Genomic DNA, 12,294 nt, shown 5'->3' with positions numbered 1-12,294 from the left:
AACGTAATAACGAGATAACATCCCGATTTGTGATCTATAAATTATAAATAACAATACGGTTATTATCTCCGAGCATACAATTTCACCACTTTTTTTTAAAACAAAGATTGTCACCGAACCGACCGTTCATGGCAGAAATATGTCAATATTGTGTATAGATGAGTGTAAGGAATAGATAACATTAGTATATATTACTTACCCGTCAAACTCACAAATCGAATATATCAGTTCTTCATTAAGCCAAAACAATCCGTAACTGATTTTGTTATTCGGTACCAAATGAATCAATATTAATTCTACAGAGACACCATTGTAAACGTTATCATAATCAATCAGTTAATTCGCTAGTAGAAACATTATTTGTAGAATAAAGTGTCATAAAGAACAGATCTGATAAACGTAGTATCAATCGAATTGGTTGGCAAATAAATATCACTTAAATGGATGTGTATTTTATGATAAGTTTAAACAATACATTAAATCCACTCGATGATTCATCATATTTAAATTCATTACCAGTGGTGGTCATGCGAGTTATAACATAACCTCGACATACTCAACACAACATGTTAGATCAGCACGATTATAATTACTTGAAAACGTATTAATGCACAATTGATGTCTTTCATTGGATGTCTTTTCACCATTTCTAGTTGTATCTCTGTTGACTACACTAAGGGTGCCCCGTGGCTGAAATTTGGGCGCATCATATGACTGGTGACATAATACCACTTACGATTGAGGGCCTGAACCGTGCAACCCCGAGTCAGCCGTTACTTATTTACCCTATAAAAATAATAAAGGTATTTCTTTCTTACAACAATAGAGAGGTTTCGCAGCTTAACAGTTACGCTTACACTTACATTTAGATAAGTGTAAGTGTAACTGTATATTATGACGTTTCGCTAAATTCACACTTACAGTTACACTTAGTAGGTGGCGACACTAAGAATAGCAGACGATAGGCACGAGAACATGGACGCTGACGAAATTTTAAGGTTAGCCTTGGAAAATGATGATGAAGAGACTTCAAACTATGTCATCCTATTTGGTATTGGCAGCCATGTCTCCAATTCAACTTACTATCCAGACTGGCCAAGATTTAACCTAAATAACCTCTCAGACGAACAGATTAGGTGTCATTTCAGATCTGATAGGAATGGAATTCACCGTCTTGCCACAAGTCTTCATATTCCGGATGAGATGTTTTGTGTAAACCGGGCACGGGTAAATGGAGTTGATGCTTTATGCATTTTGCTACGGCGTTTGGTCTATCCTAATAGGCTTGTGGACCTTGAGAAATTATTTGGAAGGCCGAAATCAACCCTCTCTTTGATCATAAGTACAACTCTCGACTTCATTTATAATGAATTTGGTCAAATACTAAGTTCTTTAGATCAACCATGGTTAGGGGAAGAAAAGCTACGAGAGTATTCGGTTGCCATACATGAGAAAAGGGCTCCACTTGACAATATATTTGGCTTTATTGATGGAACTGTCAGAGCTGTCTGTAGACCACGAGAGAATCAAAAAGTCTGCTACAATGGCCACAAGCGCGTCCATGCCCTCAAGTTTCAGTCGGTAGTCACTCCTAATGGACTCGTTGTAAACATGTTTGGACCTGTTGAGGGAAGGGGACATGATTTTGCACTTTTAAAACTTAGTAGATTACTAGAGCAGTTAGAAACCAAAGATTTTAAAACTTCAAATGGTCAGTCTTTGGCATTATATGGAGATCCTGCGTATCCAGTAAGGAATAATTTACTGTGTCCCTTTAAAGGTGCTAATCTTACGGCGGCTGAAAATAACTTCAACTGTCAAATGTCAAGTGTAAGAGAATGGGAATTTGGAAAGATAATAAATTTGTTTGCCTTCCTAGACTTTAAGAAGAATTTGAAGCTCATGCTGCAACCCGTCGCCAAATACTACTTGGTTGGTGCACTGATTTCCAACTGCCACACGTGTCTTTATGGGAGTCAAACAAGCATTTTTTTTCCAGTTACAACCTCCTACTACACATTTTCTTTTTATGAAATAAGTCTGATTTTTCCAGACACCACATGATACAGCTTTGGCCACCGGACTCCATTTCCAGATGCAGGCTGACGGGTTTGAAAACATATCACATACATTGAGTTAGTTGTTCGGCCCTGAGATAGAGGATTTTAATACAAAATTAGGAAGTTTTATCCTCCAAATTATTATCGGTATTGGCCCTTTATATATCATCAATGTTCAAGATATTGCTACTACATTCTGCTCGTCGTCGTCTTTCATTTACCACAAAGATGGGCATTCGTCACTGACGAAAGAATTTTTTCTCTAAAGGTCTAAAATAGCTCATGCAGGTTCTGATTTAATTCTACTATTACTGATAGTCTTAAATACCTTCACGATAAATATACAATTGTCTCAGCTGATAACTCCTCAAATAGTATAGATGATGTTTTGCAATTTCGGTAACACATTGAATTGTGGTCTTATGATTGGCAAAATTTTCTCGGATATGCCCAACATAGCGCCTTGCACATTCTGCGTTCGCTAGCGACCGGATAATGATTTCGTCATTTCATTTATGCCTCCCTACTCCAAAACCTGGAATTTAGGTGGGAAATTACTCAAATAAAAGGCTATATTGGAGAACTTCCACGTTTCGGTAATTAAGACAGGAATTTATTGTAGCATTTCATGTCTGCCCCCCCCCCCATGCACACCATACCCATACCACCACACACAAACCTACATTGTTTTTAAAATATTTGAGTACATTAATAGCTGCACAACTAACTGCAGCTTGTAACCAGGACTGTGGCCCTACCCATATGTCACTAAATTGTACATTAATTCGGAGAAAAAAGCGGGCGATGGTGCCCCATGCACGATGTAACAAACATCTGTCAATCAGTAACAGTTTATAGGGTCTGGTGTACTTGTAAGACATTTATCCATACACAATGAGAATAACAAACGTTTCAATGTGGTCATATAAATTTTGAAATTTTTGTAGTGCCAGACGGTAAAATTATCGACTGGGTGCCCCATTATCCATTCCCCGTTTCTGGTTTGAAGTCTGTGCCTATAAAGACATCTTCTCGGTCAACATTAATGACGTCGTTTTTATTCCCATCCTGTCTTTGGGAATACATCCCTGATTAAACTTTCCCTAAACTGTCTTTTCTAGAAATAAAAAGGGTTTATATTATAATGATAGTACTGATAAACCATTTATGTTCTTTTATCACTAGCAGAACAGTAGGACGTTAAACCCCATTTCATTTCATTTCATTTCTTTTATCACTACTTTCTATTTTGAATTTCATGTCAACCTAACTCCAGGAAACTGTCTACTGGTATATTTTAAGTTCAATTTGGATAATTTGTATAATTCTGTAGTACAATAATATAACTTTTTTTTTCTGTTTTTGCTTTTATTGGCAATTTGTTTCGTTGGCTGCTAAGTAAACATTATATTTGTTACTGAATGATTATAATCCATTGCATAGAATCTGTAATATGTTAATGTAAATAACAAATGTTTACATATATTGTCCGCATTTACCAATCCTACACGTAGATAACAATTCGGGCGACTGTTTTCATTGGTTTGTCAATCAAATTTAAACCCTTTGGATTTGACCTGTAAGTTAACGTGAAAAACATACGCAGGGTACAAAACTAGCCAAAAACACGACCTTTTCTGATTAGTTTCTTCCCGAATTATTCTCCCTATGTATATTTTTACTAGTTGAAACAGATGGCTCTTTTGTGTTTTTTTTTTTATTACAGGCTGCATTACATTAATTTTTAAATGAAATCATGTGGGGGAATGCTCACTAACCGTTGACGTTACAGAATACAGGGGTATATCTCGATGTATATCTGGTAGTTCATCTTCTGAATCTGACAAACCACTATGAGCAAAGATACACATGGCTGAGACAAACTGGAGTTGAGTTGTAGACACATGCTGGAGTTGTGTGTTTGAGACAAGACGGACCTGGTTGACGGAGACAATCTGGAGCTTTGGTTTTGCGAAAAACTTGAATCGGATGGTTGCGGCAAGCTGGAGCTGTGTGGCGAAAACAACCTAATGTTATGTGACTGGGTCAAGTCAGAACTGAATGGCTGAAGCTGGGTGGCAGAGACATGTTCTTTGCTGGAGGGCCTAGACAAGTCGGGTCCGGGTGTCTGGGGCAAGTTAGAGCTGGATAATAGTAATAATAATAAGTCCATTTACATCGCGCTAATTCCACATATAGTCTTGCACATAGCGTTACATAAACACACAATCACTCCTGCAAATATTTCTCAAATAAGTATATTATGTTTCCATGCAAACAGGATGTAAAGGGGTCTAATGATGGGCTGGTTTTTTAGATTTTCAGGTACCCAGTTCCAGAAATTGGCAGCAACAACATCAAATGAGCGAGCTCGAAAAGAGCTAAGTTTATATTTTGGGACAATAGGGCTGTTCTTACCAGATCTTAGATTTTTCGATGGCATTTAAGACAGGAGGCAGATGCTTAAAGTAGCTAAGTCTCTAACTCAATATCATCTAAAATCTCCAACATTGAAAACACGATTTATTTGTCAAATTAAATCAACATTCATGTTGTGATCTTACCGGAAAAAGATGGGCTTTTGATATCCAATATTTAAGACAAAATAAACATTTTACCATTGGTAAACGAATCGTGTACCATATTGCGCTTCATTCCCAGTTGTATCAAGGGACGAGGCTAGACACATTGCACCAAATCAAACGGCGTGTGTAGACTGGAATAACCAGACGCTAGAAATTTGCACTGGCTTGAGACTGCTGGCTCATTTCGACGAACATAACTGATTTGAAATTGGCGTAAAAACGGAAACCATTGAATGTAAATCAGTTTATATACATTCATTTTACAGTATTATCTGCGTTGCGACCCACTTTTGTCAATTTCTAGGTCCCAAATGTTAGCGATTTAGCTCCTTTAAGTCAGCAATTTTAATGGGGTTTGTATTGTAATTAGACACATTTTGTTGTTGTTCCAAATGTTATAGCTTCGGTCTTGTTTTCCTTTAGTTTGAGTTCACCGAAGTCTTGATCATAGGGTGTTGGGCCATACTATATACCGGAAAACAACCGGAAACACCATTTTATACTGAATACCGGAAAACACCCTAAATACCGGAAAACACCCTAAATAGGTAACCCGGAGCCTGGTCCTCTGTGTGCGGTTTTGGACCAAGTGAGCGCCGATGAAGGAAGGTCAAGGTCATAACGATGTTCGTTTTACAAATAGCCTCCCCCCCGCAAAAAAAAAACAAATTCCGATTTTTTTTTCTCCAAACTTTTGTTGATGCCTATTATGTTTTGAATGTTTTAAAAGACGCAATCAGTCTACCTCCATCATTGACCATATTTTATTTTGTATTTTAATTTTAGTTTTCAGTAAATTTCAGTAGATTTCAGTGTTTCAGTATTTCAGAAGATTAAACACTGCCCTCGGAGGGCCCCATTATATGCCGGTTGCGCCGGTCTCCTGATTCTTACCAGTAACGCTGGCATCAGGGTTGTGCGAATTAGTGGAAGGCACGACTAGGCCAACTCCTCCCTGGGTAAGAAAAAATCGCATCATAAAACAGCAAGTATCATCAAAAGCGAGTTAATAAATCTCTGAGTTGAAGTTCCAGGTTTAACCGCTATGTGTCCTAATCACCAAACGAAATGGATGCCACGCAATTCTCGGACAGGCTGTAATCTGAAAAGTGTCTATCCTTTCCAAGAGCTATCCATCTCGTTGGAAGGGCTAAAACTCTACTTGTTTCTGAGCTTACTTTCATTCCAGGGTCAAATATAATCACTTGAACCATAATAATATTCAACATATTCCATCATATCCCGAGGGCCGCACACAGGATTTTTTTCTGGATTACTTTTCGAGTTTTTTTCCTCAACTTGTTGACCAGTTTTCCTTGAGAAAACCCCAACTGTCGCCCAATTGTCCATGAGAAAACTACATATTCTATCTTACTGCATTGACGGGAAGTGGTAAGCTAGACGTCTGTGAAAAGGGTTGATCGATAAACTTTCAAGGAAGCAACTGTTGTTTTTGTTTGTGAAATGTTTTATGTACTACTATCGGAATAAAACATTACTATGTTAACCACATCCTGGTGGCTGAAGACTTACACCGAATGCGTATTCGGAAAAAAATGTCCCCGAGAAAATGTTTTTTCCGACAATAGATATTCGAGATGTCTTCTGTTGCACAAATTATGCTGCACCGTATAAGAACTTGCATCCTTTGATCTGAAGATTGTAGATAGAAAAGTATCATTTGCACTATTTCAAAGTAAACCTGCATTTTCGTATATCATCCCGTAATTTGTGATTAATGACAATGACTGTGGAAATATTGTGGGTTGAGGAACGGAAGATCTATGTTCGTCACGTGACTGGACAATTCCACCCCCGTCCCAACCTGACGATGATCCCTCCCGGAGCGGCGCGACGCGCTCTCTAAAAAAATCTCGGGCACAGTTTACTCTTCTAAGTTTTCGGGTAGCTATTTAGTAACCCGGGGTTTGGTCCTCGTGTGTAGTTTTGGACCAGGTGAGCGATGATGAAATAAGTTCATTAACATACAAGCGAGCGATCGCCTACGGTCAAAGAAAAATTTCTTTTCAGATTTTTTTTAACAATTTCTTCTCCCAAATTTCCGTATTTTTCTCTATAAAATTATTTTCTACGGAATGTTTTTTTGTAAAATCAATTTCTCGGAAAAATTCCATTTTTTTTGTGACAGAAAATTTTTTTGTTCAAAAAAATTTGGGAGAAAAAAAAATCGGAATTTTTATTGGGGGGGGGGTCTATTTGTAAAACGAACATCGTAATGACCTTGACCTTCCTTCATCGGCGCTCACTTGGTCCAAAACCGCACACAGAGGACCAGGATCCGGGTTACCTATTTAGGGTGTTTTCCGGTATTTAGGGTGTTTTCCGGTATTAAGGGTGTTTTCCGGTATTCAGTATAAAATGGTGTTTTCCAGTATTCAGTATAAAATGGTGTTTTCCGGTGTTTTCCGGTACATAGTATTGCCGTAGGGTAACACTCTTCCAGTTGAAACAGTGTTTGATTGTATCGTCAGCGTACAGGTGGTGTTTCGATTGTTCATTACTTGCGTAACTATGTAGTATATAGAGTTAAAAAAATAGGACCAAGTTGGTAGGGTGACCCACCATAAATAAATATCTCCATATATCTCGACAATTTCGCTACAATATTTATATATATGCCAAGCCTCAAATCAGTTTCACACAATTATAGTCATTAAATAAACGATCATGTTGTACTTAATAAGCTATGACCATTAATCATCTATAAATAATAGACTGAAAACTGGTTCCATGTGTCGTCCATAACATCCAGACAATTTTGAGTAAAAGATAGGTTACGTGCCCTTGTTTTGAAATTAGTCTCGCTTAACCAGTCTATCGACCATTCTAGGGCTGATTGACAGGTCGGGATAATCAAGACTACTTTTTTACGAACCATAACAGAAAGCTAGAACAAGAAATTGAATTTAGAAATGAGCACGTTAGCTAGCTCAACAATTGTTTTAAGAAGCTTGTAAAAGTAAAATGAAACTACTGCTAGTATCATGTTCCTGTCTAACCCGAGTGTTTCTGAGATATTATTTGTACTAAACCAAAAGATGCCGCTCTTAACGGTACAGTTAATGATAAAGCGATTTAAAAAATGAAACGAACGTAATTTCTAAATCTGCTGTAATAACCAAGAAGCTTAATTTTACTGCTATTCAAAATCGTCAACAATAATTTTTTTACGGCTGTAATAGTTGATAGATTTGTAGAGAATTGCACGTGCCATGGCTATTTATAGTATCATACTGTCAGAAAGTTGGCCTCGACACGGCGAATGTGCACGCTTCAGTGGTAGTCTCGAACTATCAGCGGTTGACTGTATTTCTGTAGGTGCGTGGGTCACCCTACAAGCCTTGCCAAGGGCGAAAACTTGTGGTACACCACATGCTAATTCAGCTTCTGATGTGTGAGATGCTCGGATAACAACGGATTGGTGTCAGTCTGTTAAATATGAGATTTAAGAGCAATTTGTGACCAATTGTCGCACCGTTATTAACTGCCCATCGAATGTCACTAAGAACACGAATTAGAACAGTTTAGTTAGTGTGGTTAGGAATGAATGTCTGAGGCAAATTGGAGGAGCTGTATGGTTGAGACAAACTGGTGTTTGATGCTTTTTGACAACTATGAATATATATATGTGGTGGGTGAGGATTTGTTATCATTTCTTCTGCATATTTACCAAAATTAAAGTCATCACTAATTTTAAGTTTTTGTTCTTAAAAGGATTTCCATTGAAATTGGCCAAGAAGAAAGTGCAATCAACCGCACCTTTTCCTTTGTCTAGTTTAATAGCTCAGGTAGGTTGGTATCTTTTTATACGCCCACATTTTCTATTGAACGTCCGGATTTCCGTTCACAATTTTTATCCGATTTTGACGAAACTTAGAAGTTGGCAAGTATCGGATATTAACTTCATGGATTATTGCCCCTGCCTGTAAAAAAAAATCACGTTTTTGGCTTGTCACAATTTTATCCGATTTTGATGAAACTTGAAATGTATGTTTAAAATCCAAAGATATCGGTTCCTTTCGATATTCGTGCATATTGGGAGGTATTATGGCCTCTGATTGTACAAAAAATCACATTTTCTTTAGCTTGTTCTCTGCTCATCTCTTGCAAAACGTGGGCCTATTTTGCGTGGCAACCGCTGATTCTAAATCTAGGGCAACATTTCCCCTCCCTTTGATAGTGGTTTTTGACAATAATATTCAAATATATAGGTTGTTTATTTGTTTTGTTTGGTGGCAATCTATTTATTTTGGAGTCGTTTTTTTTTTCCATTTTAATGACAGCTGGAGGATTTGTACCTGAAAATAATCATTAGATAAACTGAGTTTCTAATTTAACAACAAAATCCAATAAACACTTTTGCCTTTCAAAACAAACGGGTATCTGGTCTATTTAACAAGCTATTTCATTGTTTGATAATAAAAGTGAAGCGCATTTAGAAGTGATAATTAATGTTTTTGTTAGGGATAAGAAAAAAAGGCAAGAGATAATTATTAACCACAGTACTTGTGTCCTCCTGGGCATAGACATACTGGAACTCTTCATTAAGATAGTTGGCCTTGTTTTGGCTGTCACTTTTCAAGAATTCCTCCTTGTAAATCGGTGGGGGTACACCAGTCCTCTCCTGTCCTAAACGTTTGAAAAAAACTCGAAAGGCATTTATGGTTTCCTAGCAGTCTTGTCTGACTTATTGTCTCCCATTGAACTTCATGTTGGATTCTTTTGAATCTATTAAGGTATCCCTCATGTCGATCTACCTGGATTCCCGATATGCTCCGTTTCCTCTTGATTGATCTATTGATATAGGTGTGTCGAGCCAATGTCAGTTTAGAAGGACCTTCCTTCTCAGTCGTCTGGTGAACATCAGTTTTGAAGGGTTCACTGTCTGTGAAGGATGGAATAATAAAGTAATTTCTAAACTGGCTTAGGTCACTGCAGATACTCCCTTTCACAGTTGGATCTTTCTTCTTTCTGGTTTTGACCTAAACGGGGCGATTGTTGTATCACAGAGAATAATGTCATGGTCGCTTTCGTCTAATGATGAAACAGGTTTGCATCGTTCCTTGAAATTGTGGGATATTGTCTGTCTGTTGTCTGTCAAGGTGTGTCTGGTTGGGTTTAGTACGATATTTGTTTCTATTGATGGATTTAATGTTCAAGTCAATACCTGGAAGACTGAAGTGAGTGCCGAGTGGAAAAGGTACTGGTCATCAGTGCTATTTGGAGTTTGATGGTACACTGTTCCAAGAATAGGTTTCTTTGGGCAGCGGTAAGGACTATCTGTACGCTTGATGTCAAATCCCATGTTTGAAAGTATGTCACTGGTTTTAATGGAGTCGTCTAAGTAACCTAGCTATAAGAACAGGACAGGCTTTTCGGCACAGGGGTCGGGCACTGGGGTCGTTGAACAATAATAACAAAATTGATTGTTAATTACTTTATTTACTGTTGTTTACATTTGCTGAAGTAATATACACCGGTATTATTTTCATGTGATACAATACAACGTGACATATTTGTACCACTGTATACCGACTGTACCGGTGTATCATCACATCCCTATTGATAGAATACAGAAGTCAGTTATTTGTCGATGAAAGGTTTAACTTTCTTATTGGGTTGTTGGTTTGTCACCCACTGTAGACCATTGGTCATTAACTTTATAATAGCTAGCAGGAACTCAGTGACAGATATCATACTGGCACCAAGAAAAAATCCCATTTGACCACCAACTGATCCTGTTGATAAACGAAGGAAGAGGTATTAATCACAAGTAAAAATACAAACCCAATCAATAAACAGTGCATTTCAATGAATGTATTAAAGGAGCTAAATCGCTATTCTTTGGCAACTAGAAATGAATACAAATGAGTCGCAACCCATATAATGCAATATATGAATGTATATAAACTGATTTACATTCAATCATTTCTATTTTTATTGCAATTTCTAAAGGCCCAGAGGACTGATGATAAATGCAATCCTACAAAAATAAACAGCAGGCAGTTTATGCAAAATAATGTTAAAAGTTATCAACATTATCGCAAGTATAGTGTCTTCTGCACCACTAACGAAGAGTAATACCATGTCAGGGCATCACTAAAAAGAAGTCATCGAAAAGGGAGTATAGGAGATTAATTACCGAAAATTCCTTTTAAGTTGAATTCTGGTACGTGCTCCACCTCATTGTATGTCAGATCTTGGAAGAATATCCTCAAACCCACTAAATTATTTCTAAAAGAAAATCAAGTAAATAAATACATGCATAGTGATGTAGCTACCTATTGATCACAAGCCAAGTAAAAGTAACAAATTTTTTGTACTTTAAAAGCCTATAGTAATGTCTAGAATAAGAAAAATAATCATGTTCACATAGTATTGCTTTCTAATTTTCGGAAACCAGCGTCGGACTTTAGCTGCTTGTTATCGTGATAACTTCCGGATTTTGATCTTTGCAGATCTTGTCGTTGACCTCTGACATGTGTTTTATGCTCATGACAATGGCAGTTTACTCACAGCAGATTAAAAAAAGGGCAGAGGTAATTGGATTAAGAATCTGTATCAACAAGTCGATTTGGAATTTTAACTATATATTCCACATTAACGAAGTTTCAAAAAGCAAGCATAAAATCATGCTGAGGTGCTTACTCAAATAATCGATCATTAAATATGCATGCATGGATTTTTACGACAAATTTTGCCGATAAAACAGCATCGGGGGGAGGGGGTCTTTTTCTCTTAATTATTTTGTGTAGTAGGTATTACTAGTTTTACCTTAAATCCTCTAAAGTAGCGTTCATATGTAGCACATCTCTTGTGTATCGATGGGTTGCTTTCGAGGGGTATAATGCTTGTGAAATCACAGCATCATATTTTATAATTCTACACGGTCTAGGACAGTTGCATATCTTTCCAGCTTCTGCTTTGACGTAGTTGTAAACTATAATAGAACGGAACACTGAATATCAACTGATTTTGTGACACTGTACTGGATTCTTCACTTTATGGCTTTTTATACATTAGTCAATACTTAAAAGTACAAAATATTGTGATTAATTCCATAAAACGCATGACAATCAATGAACCAGCGGCTGCCAGGCAGAATACGCCCACATTTTCGAGAGATGGATAGAGAACAAGCTAAAAAGAAAGTGATTTTTCCTACAATCAAGGGCCATAATTAAGAAAATTACAATTCGATATGCGCAAATATCGAAAGGAACCGAAATCTTTGGGTTATAAACTTACATTTCAAGTTTCAACAAAATCGGATAAAAATTGTGACCTCTATAGGGTCCACAACCTTGATATACCATTTTTTTAAAAGCTATTCGAACTTAGCCGGCCTTAGGGTGTAACGGTGATATAATAATACGCTTTTTTAAATCAGATAAAAATTATGACCTCTATAGGGTCCACAAGCTAAAAACGAGATTTTTCGTACAATCAGGGGGCATAATTCAGGAAGTTATTGTCCGATATGCGCGAATGTCGAAAGGAACTGAGATCTTTGGGTTATAAACTTACATTTCAAGTTTCAACAAAATCGGATAAAAATTGTGACCTCTATAGGGTCCACAACCTTGAAATACCATATTTTTACGCTATTTGAGAACGAACGGCGGCCA

At 37.2% G+C, this 12,294-nt stretch overlaps 1 long non-coding RNA gene across 1 annotated transcript; it reads right to left on the bottom strand.

Annotated features, from left to right (window-relative positions):
* Positions 1–10,088: 10,088 nt before the first annotated feature.
* LOC126821878 (uncharacterized) lies at positions 10,089–10,906 on the bottom strand. Its single transcript, XR_007680522.2, has 2 exons — positions 10,809–10,906; positions 10,089–10,404 (listed from the first exon to the last, which is right to left on the bottom strand). It is a non-coding gene; the product is annotated as an uncharacterized LOC126821878 (long non-coding RNA).
* Between the last annotated feature and the right edge of the window lie 1,388 nt (positions 10,907–12,294).

Source organism: Patella vulgata, chromosome 5, assembly GCF_932274485.2.
Source record: "Patella vulgata chromosome 5, xgPatVulg1.2, whole genome shotgun sequence".
In the NCBI taxonomy this organism is placed as follows: Eukaryota; Metazoa; Mollusca; class Gastropoda; family Patellidae; genus Patella; species Patella vulgata.
Note: the sequence above shows the minus strand (reverse complement) of the source record. Positions and strands in the feature narration are given on the sequence as shown.